Source organism: Thalassophryne amazonica, chromosome 20 (genome assembly GCF_902500255.1).
Source record: "Thalassophryne amazonica chromosome 20, fThaAma1.1, whole genome shotgun sequence".
NCBI lineage: Eukaryota > Metazoa > Chordata > Actinopteri > Batrachoidiformes > Batrachoididae > Thalassophryne > Thalassophryne amazonica.
The window spans coordinates 32358404-32370168 of record NC_047122.1 but is presented as its reverse complement, the minus strand read 5'-3'; the positions used below and the strand labels follow the sequence as shown (position 1 = coordinate 32370168).

At 45.6% G+C, this 11765-nt stretch overlaps 1 long non-coding RNA gene across 1 annotated transcript; it reads right to left on the bottom strand.

The window, feature by feature from the left end:
- Window positions 1-2164: 2164 nt before the first annotated feature.
- On the bottom strand, window positions 2165-10869 carry LOC117502225. Its single transcript, XR_004558236.1, has 3 exons — window positions 10859-10869; window positions 7882-7885; window positions 2165-2363 (listed from the first exon to the last, which is right to left on the bottom strand). It is a non-coding gene; the product is annotated as an uncharacterized LOC117502225 (long non-coding RNA).
- Between the last annotated feature and the right edge of the window lie 896 nt (window positions 10870-11765).

Below are 11765 nucleotides of genomic sequence, written 5' to 3'. Positions count from 1 at the left end.
GGAAATAAAATCGTTTTGTTTGTGGAACCGCTTTCTGGTTATTTAGCGCTGGGTTCGGTCAGACGTTGGTCCGCTCCTCAACCTGCGTCTGCACATAACAGTAGTTCCCGGCCATTCCAAAATGGACCCAGCGGCAGAAGCGGTTCCGTTTGCCGAAACAGTTCAGTCAGACGTTGGTCCGCTCCTCAACCTGCGTCTGCACATAACAGCCAGTCTGTGGTGTCCATGGCACCTGCAGGTGCGAGATCTAGTTGTCTTGACAACAGGTTTGTCTTCACTACAACAACGTGTGCCCACACGCATGTTCCAGCCAAAGACGGCTGCAATGTGCGTAAATAGTTAAAGTAGTTGATAAAACATTCTTGCTGCTATTGTTTCTGTATGAAAACGTTGCATGGACAAGTCACTTTCAGCTCGTCTGAGCTTTAGTTGATTGATCCGTTCAGATATTGTCAACGTTCATGCAAGACTTCGGACTTGGGAGGTTGGACAACAGTCAAACGGAACCCTGACGGTACAGGAATTATGCAAACGATGACGAACGATTGTGAATTGCTGGTCTGCTCCAGAAGTGGCCAGCTGCTTATTATTTTCCCCAAAGTAACGCATGGGGTGGGGATAACAGAATCTTTGACAGACTGCCACGAAATGTGTCAGGTTATTGTGCATTAATATCATTATTGTTACCAGTTGAAGCCATACCCATGACCCCTGAAGACGTTACGACATATGCAGCCTCTCTATTCCTGAAGATTGGCAGAAAGGCGTGTAGCCAGACATAGAGTGAAAAGAGATTGGAAAGGAGTGGGAAATCCAACATATATTGACGCAATAGGAGTCCCCAGGGGAGTGCCTGACGAGTATAAACTGGTTAATCAAATAGCAGCTGGATTCGAATCTTCCATCTGTTGGTGGTGCTCAATTAATAAAATGTGGACAGAATAAACTACATCCACTACAATGTACAGAAATTAGGAAATTGGACTGAGGAAGGATTTAAGGCTGTCCATTCACAGTTAGAAGCCACGTCCCTTATGGCCTTCCAGAATCGCATTGCTCTGGATATGTTGTTGGCAGAGAAAGGAGGGTGGTGCCATGTTCGGAGAACAATGCTGCACATTCATTCCCAACAACACAGCTGCAGACGGCAGTCTCACTCAAGCCATTGACGGGCTGAGGACGTTGAACAGGAAGATGAAAGAGCACAGTGGAGTAAACACCGAAGGCTGGGATTGGTGGCTGGAAGGGATGGGAAAATGGAGGTCTTTGATTTCTTCACTATTAGTGTCTATAGCAGTATTTGCTGCAATTCTAACATTGTGTGGATGTTGTTGTATTCCATGTCTCCGAGGCCTTGTAAATAGAATGATAACCACAGCAATAAGTCCAGGACCAGGAGGGAGTCCAGCATCATATCCACTTCTGGGGACAGATGACGACAAGGAGGACGATGGCTCTCCTGACCTGTACCCAGACCAATGGAAGTATGATGACCCAGACACCGATGATGGTGACAATGATGACATCACCTCTGGGGTGTAAGCCTAGAGAAAACATACCATGATGAACCTCTTAGTGAAAATCTCAAAAAGAAGTGCTAAGCTGAGTGATGCCTACTGTATGTTTTAACAGGCGATAAACAGGAGGGGAATGTTAGAGATTTTGTATATGTTATCACTGTTAAACGTTTGTACATTTGCCTTCTTTCTCATGAGAACGGTGTTGTGCTGTTTTGCACTTCACCCTGAGAACGTACGTGTTATTCAACCTTGTTTAGCTTTGTCTTCTTTCTCATGAGAACGGTTGTGTGTTTTGCACTTCACCCTGAGAACGTACGTGTTATTCAACCTTGTTATAGCTTTGTCTTCTTTCTCATGAGAACGGAGATGTGCTGTTTTGCACCTGTCTTAATGCAATCCTGAGAATTCAATTTTGTTTTGACGTTTGTGATGTGGTGTTTAGTGTGAAGGAGTGTGGAAGACAGGACACTTCAGGCAGATGCAGAACAGCTGATACCTGCAACAGACGAACGAGATGTGCTGACCTCTGAAGTGGTCTTCCTTACAAGCTGCACTTATTGACGGTATGCGTTTTATGTTATGGGAAGAAGAACACCTTGTCTTGAGTCATTACCCCCCACCCTTAGGGACAAAGTTTTTTCCTGGTTTATGTGATGAGGGCGTCTCTAATAAAAAGACGGAAAAGCAGGCCCAGGACTTTAGTGTAGGCCTTGGTGTACAGCCCTGGGCCGCACTCCGCGGCGGATGATTTGGGGACCTTTCCTGGTCTCACTGGTGTTTCTTGACTCTGTTTGTCTTGTTAAAGGTTTTAGAATGTTTTGGAGGGAGGAAAAATACCCAACACTAACCACTTGCCACCCACCCCTGCTTTCCATTTAAGTCAATATTGCCCCCATTTACTTCAATTCCATTCAATTTATTCATTGTATATAGCGCCAAATCACAGCAGAGTAGCCTCAAGGCGCTTCACACATAACAATTCAGAAAACAAAATAAAATTAATTAAAAGATTAATCAAGCACAGTACAAGAGTAAAAAAGTAAAATGCATAGTACTATACTATGCCAGTATGCTAGCCATATGAAAGGGAAAATAAGGTGCGTCTTAAGTCTGGACTTGAAAGTCTCCACAGAATCTGACTGTTTTATTGACGCAGGGAGATCATTCCACAGAACAGGGGCACAATAAGAGAAACCTCTATGACCCACAGACTTTTTATTCACCCTAGGGACACAAAGTAGTCCTGCACCATGAGAACACAAAGCCCAGGCCGGTACGTAGGGTTTAATTAGATCAGCTTGGTAGGGAGGTGCCAGTCTGTGAAAAAATTTTATAGGTGAGTAGCAGAACCTTAAAATCTGATCTCATAGAGACAGGAAGCCAGTGAAGAGATGCCAAAATGGGTGTAATGTGGTCAAACTTTCTGCTTTGTGTCAAAAGTCTAGTAGCAACATTTTTGAGCAAATTAGAGACCCCTAATGCTGGACTGTGGTAAATCAGAAAATAGAACATTGCAGTAGTCCAATCCAGAGGTAGACAAATGCTATGAATCAGGGTCTCAGCATCAGCCATAGACAGGATGGGATGAATCTTCGCTATATTTCACAGATGGAAGAAAGCAGTCCTCCTAACTATCTCTAATGTGGAGGTCAAAGGACAATGTAGGGTCACAAATTACATCCTTATGCTGAATTTATGTGGAAATGATTGTTGAACAAAAGGTTTCTCACTTTGTCAGTATGATGTATGACACACGAACCTATGCTAAGCACTGGATGGTCAAATTGATGACGATTGTCTCACTGGACCAAGAAACATCATTTCAGTCTTGTCAGAGTTTAAAAGTAGGAAGTTACTAGACATCCAGCTTCTCACTGATGCAAGGCAATCTTCTAAGGATTTTATGTGGCTGAGATTACCAGAAGTTATCGACATGTACAATTGAGTATCATCAGCATAGCTACGGTATCAGGTTGGTAACAGGTAATAATAAGTAAGTATAGTATAAGTTGGTAATAAGTAACAGGTTGGTTGTCCTTGTGTCTCAAGGTTCTTGAAATGAAGCAATATCTCCACCTGGTGGATGCAGGTACAATAGAATTTCACTAAGAGCTCTAGGTTTTAATCAGTTTTACCACTCCATAATACCATGTGATTGGGACAATAAGGAATTTAATTGATTCAGAATGGAAAACACTGCTGCTAGCAAGCAGAAGGCAATGAGCTGATTAATGTTACTGACTGGGCAATTAGAAAAATAATCTCTCATAATCTGCTGTGGTCTGTCTAAAAAAAACCTAGTTCTCTGCATTGAACATTAGATGGTAAATAGCATATATGGTGCAACCAGAAAATATTCACAGCGCTTCCTTTTTCTACATTTTTGTTCTTCATCCATTTTGGTGTCCTAAAATGGAATGAACGTCTTTTTTTTTTCTCCTCAAAACTCTACACAAAATCAATTTTTTGGGGGGGGGGATTTTTGCAAAAAACAAGAAATCACGTGTAGCACACAGCCAAGATATCAAAGGAGGGGTTTCAGAAGAACTCTGTGAATGTCTTTGAGTGGCCCAGCCAGAGCCCAAACCTGAACCTGATTGAACATCTCTAGAGAGAACAAAGGGCTGTGCACGACACTCCCCATCCCAGCTGATGGCGCTTGAGAGGTGCTGCACAGAGGAATGGGCAAAAATGCCCAAAGATAGGTGAACCAAGCTTATCACCTCATATTCAAGAAGATTTGAGGCTGTAATTGCTGCCAAAGTTGCATCAACAAAGTATTGTACAAAGGGTGTGAATACTTAAGTATACGTGATTTCTTAGTCTTAATAGGTTTGCAAACATTTCAAAAAACATTCTTGATGTTGTCAGTATGGGGTGTTGTGTGTAGAATTTTGAGGGACCAAAATTAATTTACTCCCATTTTTGAATAAGGCTATAACATAACAAAATGTGGGAAAAGTGAAGGGCCATGAATAATCTGGATGCACTGTACTACAGACACTGGTCTATATTGTATGTGGAAACGAGGCAATAATGTCTCAGTTCATCATATTCTGTGGATGATAGCTAAAAGTTACTGCAACGTGGGAGGATGATGTATAGTTAGGCAGCTATGCCACTGCCTCTCTTTCTCTAAGGGCACAATATCTTTCTCTTAACTACATAACAATCTGCAAACACTCCAGTGAGCAAAACAAACTCAAACAATACTGACCTTCTGCTTATGAATAAAGAATCATTTTGCACAGGTACAGAGCTTCACCGTTTCATTGAAAGCAGATGTCGGCAAAGAATAATTTATTTTCCAGTAAAGGCTAAGAGTCTTTTCTCTCTTCCGAACATGACTAATGTCCCATATGAAAGCAGGTGTGTGAGGGGAGGCAGATCAGGAATGAAAAGGATGCGTGTGAAGCTTAATGGATCAGAAATGGTGGCAAGGAAATAAATCTTTTTCCTACCCTGCATCTTCGGTGATTATTATGCAATCTGTACTTTTGTTTTTGTTTTTTTCATGTGAAAAAACAAGCACGGGTGCCTCAATGAGCCGCAGTTATCATTCCGTTCATCTGGTAATACCCTGGAAATATCACAGTCATTTGTCTTTGAAATTGTCTCCAATCTGAACGGCATTTTTATGCTTGTTTGTTTTGTCTCGCCGCGCAGTAGGGACAGAATGCAACAGTCTCCGATGCTAAATCACGTAACAACCTGCTGATCCACAGAAATAGAGGAAACGATAATGATTAAAGTTGTGTTCAAAGTCAACCGGCCTATACAGATTAAAAACAAACACACACAACCATATTGTAACAGGCAGAGAAACAAAAGATACAGATGGTGACACAAGGGAGTCGACAGTGACACCAACTTTGGTACTTTGCTTTTGTATACCACCATAATGATTTGAAATAACGCAATCATGATGTGATTTTGGACAGACGGGTCTCGCATTGATAGCATCCTCTCGCGTATAGAACTGTCATGGTTGATCAATGACCAACACCCAACTCGGTCCATCCCTACTTCTCAAAATAACCATCCATCCACCACAGCCAGGTGAAATGTGCATGTCCACTTCGACTTCTCCAGCCACTGAGGTTCTTAACACTGATGGTACTTGTGTGTTGGATCATGCTCAGAATGTCATAGCTAATGCTGTATCACCGTACCAATGATAGCCCTCATCTTAAGCCTAGTTTACACATAGACAGTTTTGTTGGTGGGTAGTTAATAGACTGAAGTTCGCGGTAGTTCCGGTGTTTCGCGGTGGAAAGGGGCCAGAGCATTTCGCCAGCGTTTGGCCGCCGTACTATCCGCAAATAAGCGGATAAAAACGCCGCTAAATCCGCCGAATAAAGCGGCGTTTTGACGCGTAGCATTGGACACATCAGGCAAGGGGGTTACTACCCAGTTCTATCCCTTTACAATCGCAGGTTAAGACGCACATGAGAACAGCGGTGTTCTGCTGCCGCTGATAATGCCCTGTGTACCGCTGGATTTATCCAGGCAAATCCTGCGTTACTCCAGGAACATCTGCATATAGGCACCGCCCCAAGAGTATAATAGGCTGAAGCAGCAGGAATACATGCCTCTGTCACTGCCGGGGGGGAGATCATCCTCAGCCTTTTATTCTCCTTCCTATTTACCCTCCTCAATGTGTTGCTCCGTCTCCACCACAGGGCTACCCTCTGCTTCTGAACCAGACCTCTTGGTAAGTCCTTGCCGCTGCCAGTTTTCTTTTAGGAGGCATACTGGAGCTTCTCTGCAAAAATCTCTGGAGCTGGCCGCGAGTCAGAGGCCTGTATGCAGCGCGCTAGCTTTTTATATTGACCACCGCCTATCAGCCATTTGGAACGCTGTTAACTGGGAGGTTTAGAACGGTGTTTAGAACGGCATACTGTCCGCTAGCGCTGCTGTTTTGTCTGCCTCTGTCGCCGGTTAAAACGCCCTTGAGGATGCCGATGTGGGCTCTTTCGCCATTTACACGCCGTTGATTAGGGATACAACGCTGGCCGCCAATTACGGCGGTGTAAACTGCGGTACTACACACGAATTCTCCGGGAGTGCTCCCGGAATTATTCGACATGTCGAATAATTTTTTCGACGATTCCCGGTAAAGCTGGAACTAAGCCACGCCCCCTAGTGCCAGCGTTAACACGGCGTTTGATCCTTAAGACGGCCAAAAACCCTTCCGGGACACTTCCGGGAGCTCTTACCGTCTATGTGTAAACAGGGCTTTAGTCTTCCTAAGTACAGCTTGTTTGACATGAAGTCATTCCAGTGATACTCAAGGCTCCTTCAAAGGGATCTAGTTACCAAAAGACCTCCCATCATTGCCTTCGGTCACTGTTCGTGTCCAAGTTTCACAACCATACAGTAGGAACTGGAAGTACTTGAATCCTAAAGAGTTGGACCCTTGCTCTCCTGTAAAGGTCTTGGCATCTCCAAGCACCTCTATCCAGTGACGTCATTACTCCAATAAATTCTTCCCATGTATCTCTCAATCTCAAAGGCTTGACATGAAAATTCAGTAAGGTATATCTATATATATATTCACAATTTTAAGGTGGAACTATGCCAGTATACAAAAGTATATCTAAATATCTAAAAAGGAAGAGTAAAATAGGAGCATAGAAAAGAGTAGAGTAGAGCACCTTAGGTGCCTGGTCTTGAGAACCATGTGCCACATTAAGTGACTATCTGCAAGTCATTAGTTTCACCCCAAACAGATACACTTCCAATGGCCGAGCCTAAGAATTTATTGAAGGCATGGACCTCGTCTTGATCCTGCACACACAGACAATCTGATTTTCATTCAGCTATTCAAATCGTGCAAGTTCAGGAGTGGCACAATCTGCAATTTGGTATATTCTTAGAAAGAAGGAATGCACTGGTGAGGTAAGCAACTCCAAATTCCAAGAAAAAATTCTTCCTTGGTAACCAATTCAGGAACACTCACAAGGAGATAAATGTGTCAATCAAGACTCGCCTTCATGAACCTAATTGCAAATGAAAGAATTCCACTTGTGTTGTTCAACAAATGTTCAGGAAAGGTCATTTTTTAAACACGTCTGATTCTGCAGTGTCACAAGTGGAACTCAAACCAGAAGCCATGTGCATGACCTCCATGTACAAGCAAAGTACATTTATGAACATGATTACTGTCACTCGGCTGCATGTGCTTGTTTAGGAAATTACACATTTTAACAGAAAATGATGCCAGCATTGGTGCACGACTCCTTAATACTGTCCTGTCTGCAGTGTGATGAGCCTTGTCGGATTTGCCATGGCGACCCCGAGTGCAAAACAAGGGAGCAGCCGAAGGGACTTACTTTTACTCTTATCATATGGTTCATACTTGACTTGTAAAAATGCCATTTCTTGGCTCCCATGGTTACTGTTCAGAAAAGGACAATTTTTTAAACCTTTCCTGTGAAAATGCCCCAAAGGCCACTTTAGATTGTGCCAGAAAACATTAAAAAAAAACCTGCACAGTTGTGGAACAGCATTGTTTGGCTAGATAAAACTAAGATTATCTTGTTCCACAATGATGGAATCGAACAGTTCGTGATCTAAAATACACCACATCATAACATGGCAGTGTTACGGCATTGTCTGGTTACAAATAGAAGTAGATCACTGACGTTACTTGGCAAGGCAACTGCTAATGGAAGTAGGATAGTGAAATTTACAGTGTATAAGGTAATACTATCTGCTTTTATACAAGGGCTGAGTGGATCCTTGTCATTGATTGGTGCTTTGTATGTCACAGACATGGATTTTTTGTCCATTTGTGTTGCATTGCATCTAGAGTGTGTGTGGGCCGCCAGAAGAGGAGGTACTTGCTGGCCCACCACCACCAGATGGCGCCCTGCTGGAGTGCGGGCTTCAGGCTCCAGAGGGCGCTGCCACTATGGACACAGCCGGGGGTGACAGCTGTTACTCATCATCTCATGACAGCTGTCACCCATCTACACTTCATCATTCTCCTCATAAAAAACCGGACTTCATCTCCAACTCGTTGCCGAGATATCATCCACACGTGCAGCTCCTGTCACAAAGCACTTATCTGGCGGGGTGTGAAGCGAAGCTGTCGCCGGTCACGCCAATCTCCAGACAATGCAATCTCGGCCAGCGTCATGGATCCTGAGGGGCGTCACCCAGCCGTTGAACAGCCAGTGGAAGAGCAGGGTGCACGGGCATCTGCAGGAGGCGTGTTTGGTGAGTTGCAGCAAATCCTCACCGCCTTTACTGCTCGGTGTGGATCAGATGACCGAGCAAACGTCATCCTTAATCGCAGAATGGAGGCTCTCACCGCACAGGTGGAAGCGTGCGCTCAGGGCGATGCTGCAGCTCCTCCTCCTGCCGACCCAGTGCAGAATACAGACGTTCCACTGGTCGTTCAACGACCCCCCCCACCATCCCCTGAAGCATCCATAAGCCCCCCAGAGCCGTACGGGGGTTGTGTGGAGACGTGCGCTGGACTTTCTTATGCAGTGTTCGCATCATCTTTGCACAACGCCCCATAAGGTACGCATCTGATGCCAGTAAGGTGGCTTATGTCATTAACTTGCTCTGAGGGGAGGCACGCGCCTGGACTACGGCGCTTTGGGAGCAAAATTCACGGCTCCTTCACCGTATGCTGGGTTTGTGAGGGAGTTCAAAACGGTTTTTGATCACCCTATAGAGGAGAAACAGCTTCAACTGTGCTGCTGTCAATGAGACAGGGGCACCGGAGCGCAGCCGCTTATGCAGTCGACTTCCACATCGCGGCTGCAAGGTCCGGCTGGAATGACGATACGCTCCGCGCCGCCTTCATAAACGGACTGTCGTCGGTCCTGAAGGAGCACCCGGTGGCTAAGGACGAACCGCGAGATTTAGATGGGCTTATCAATCTCGTTATATGGTTAGACAATCGGTTGGAGGAACGCCGTCGGGAGCGAGACGAAGGACGTGGCCGGGTACGCGCCGTCCCTCTCCCTTCCGGTTCCGAAAGGGTTCCGCCCTCCCACGCTCCACAGCCGCAGCGCTCCGTTGTGGCATCGCTCCCCCTGCTGACGTTGCTAGGGAAACGCACAGGGCCAAATGAGAACAGATGACAGAATGAGGAGGCTGGTCCGCGGGGAGTGTTTTCTCTGCAGCTCAAAAGAGCACATACAGAAAAAACTGCCCCAAACGGCCAAAACAACAACACTTGCCCTTAGAGACTGGGCTAAGGGGGGGTCATAACATTCACAGTGGGACACACACGTATTGCCACACGACTCCCAGTTACAATCCTGAGCGGGGATTTAACCCTTCAAGCCCCAGCACTGGTGGACACGGGGTCAGAAGGGAATCTGTTAGACAGCAGATGGGCTAGGGAGGTAGGGCTCCCTCTGGTGGCGCTCCCTTCACCATTGCAGGTGCAGGCACTAGATGGCACCCTTCTCCCTTTAATCATGCACAAGACACAGCAGTAACTCTGGTGGTGTCTGGAATCATCGGGAGGAGATCGAGTTTTTTGTGACTCCTTCTACCTCCCGCGTGATTTTGGACTTCCCGTGGATGTTGAAGCACAATCCCCGGATTGATTTGCCGTCTGGGGTGGTGGTTCAGTGGAGCGAAACCTGCCATCGGGTGTGTTTAGGATCCTCGGTCCTCCCGGTGTACATGCTAAGGAGGAGGTCAATCTGACAGCGGTGCCGGTTGAGTACCACGATCTTGCTGACGTCTTCAGCAAGGATCTGGCACTCACCCTTCCCCCGCACCGTCCGTACGATTGTGCCATTAATTTGATTCCAGGCGTGGAGTTTCCATCCAGCAGGCTGTACAACCTCTCACGACCTGAGCGCAAATCAATGGAGACCTACATCCGGGACTCATTAGCTGCTGGGCTGATCCGGAATTCCACCTCCCGATGGGTGCAGGTTTCTTTTTTGTGTTCAAGAAAGATGGCGGACTCCATCCATGCATTGATTACAGGGGGCTGAATGAGATTATGGTTTGCAACCGATACCCGTTGCCATTGTTAGATTCCATGTTCACCCCCTGCATGGAGCCAAAATATTTACAAAGTTGGATCTTAGGAATGCGTATCACCTGGTTCGGGTCCGGAAGGGAGACGAGTGGAAGACGGCATTTAACACCCCGTTAGGTCACTTCGAGTACCTGGTCATGCCGTTCGGCCTCACTAATGCCCCCGCGACGTTCCAAGCTTTGGTAAATGACGTCTTGCGGGACTTCCTGCACCGCTTCGTCTTCGTATATCTGGACGATATACTCATCTTTTCTCCGGACCCTGAGACTCATGTCCAGCATGTACGTCAGGTCCTGCAGTGGTTGTTGGGGACCACCTGGGGACTCGGGACTTGGCGGCTCCAGTATTCTCCAGGTTCAGTGGCAGAGGAAATCGTGTGGTTCCGGTTCTTCACAGGACAAACGTCTTCTATCCTCGAGCCTGCCCACACGTCACCTTTGTGAGTGACTATTGTCTTGCATTTCTGTAATCTGTTGTATTGTGGTTGTGCTCATTCACAACCAGTAAAAGTGTTCATTTTTGACTCTATCATTGTCCGTTCATTTACGCCCCCTGTTGTGGGTCCGTGTCACGACACTTTCCCAACATAGAGTGCAAATTTGGTTCCATACATTTGGTACCATTGCACTCTGCACACACACCTACACACGCATGCACATATACGCGCATGCGCGCACACATACACACACACGCACACAAAACAAATCCACTGCGCTGTTTTTTTTTTTTGGTAGTACACACGCGCACAAGCGTGCACGTGGAGGATTACCACATGGTGGCTGCACTGAGGATGTACCAAAATGTAAGTCCCTTTTCTGTTGCCTGTAAAATAATATAATATAAAATGACAATGATCTATTTTAGCTGTTATATAAAACAAATAATGAACGTTTTACATTCTTTCAATGGAATGAATATTTAATTCAGTTCACCTCATAAAATATTCATGCCATTGAAATCATAAACATTCATCCAAAACAGTGTAAAAATGGGATGAAACGACCTTAATCCTGTTTGCCTCCTAACAAGCTGGCATATAAAGTGCAGAACTTGCAACCTGGCTTATGAACTGCAGACCTGACAACCCATCTGAAAATGAAAGAAAGGAGCTGCACCTTCTGCCAGATGTGATTGAGCTGTTCAACTTTGAAGAATAACCAGAACAAATGCTGCTTTGGCTTCAGAGTTTTACCCCCATGGAGCACTAATGGTTTCAAGCCACA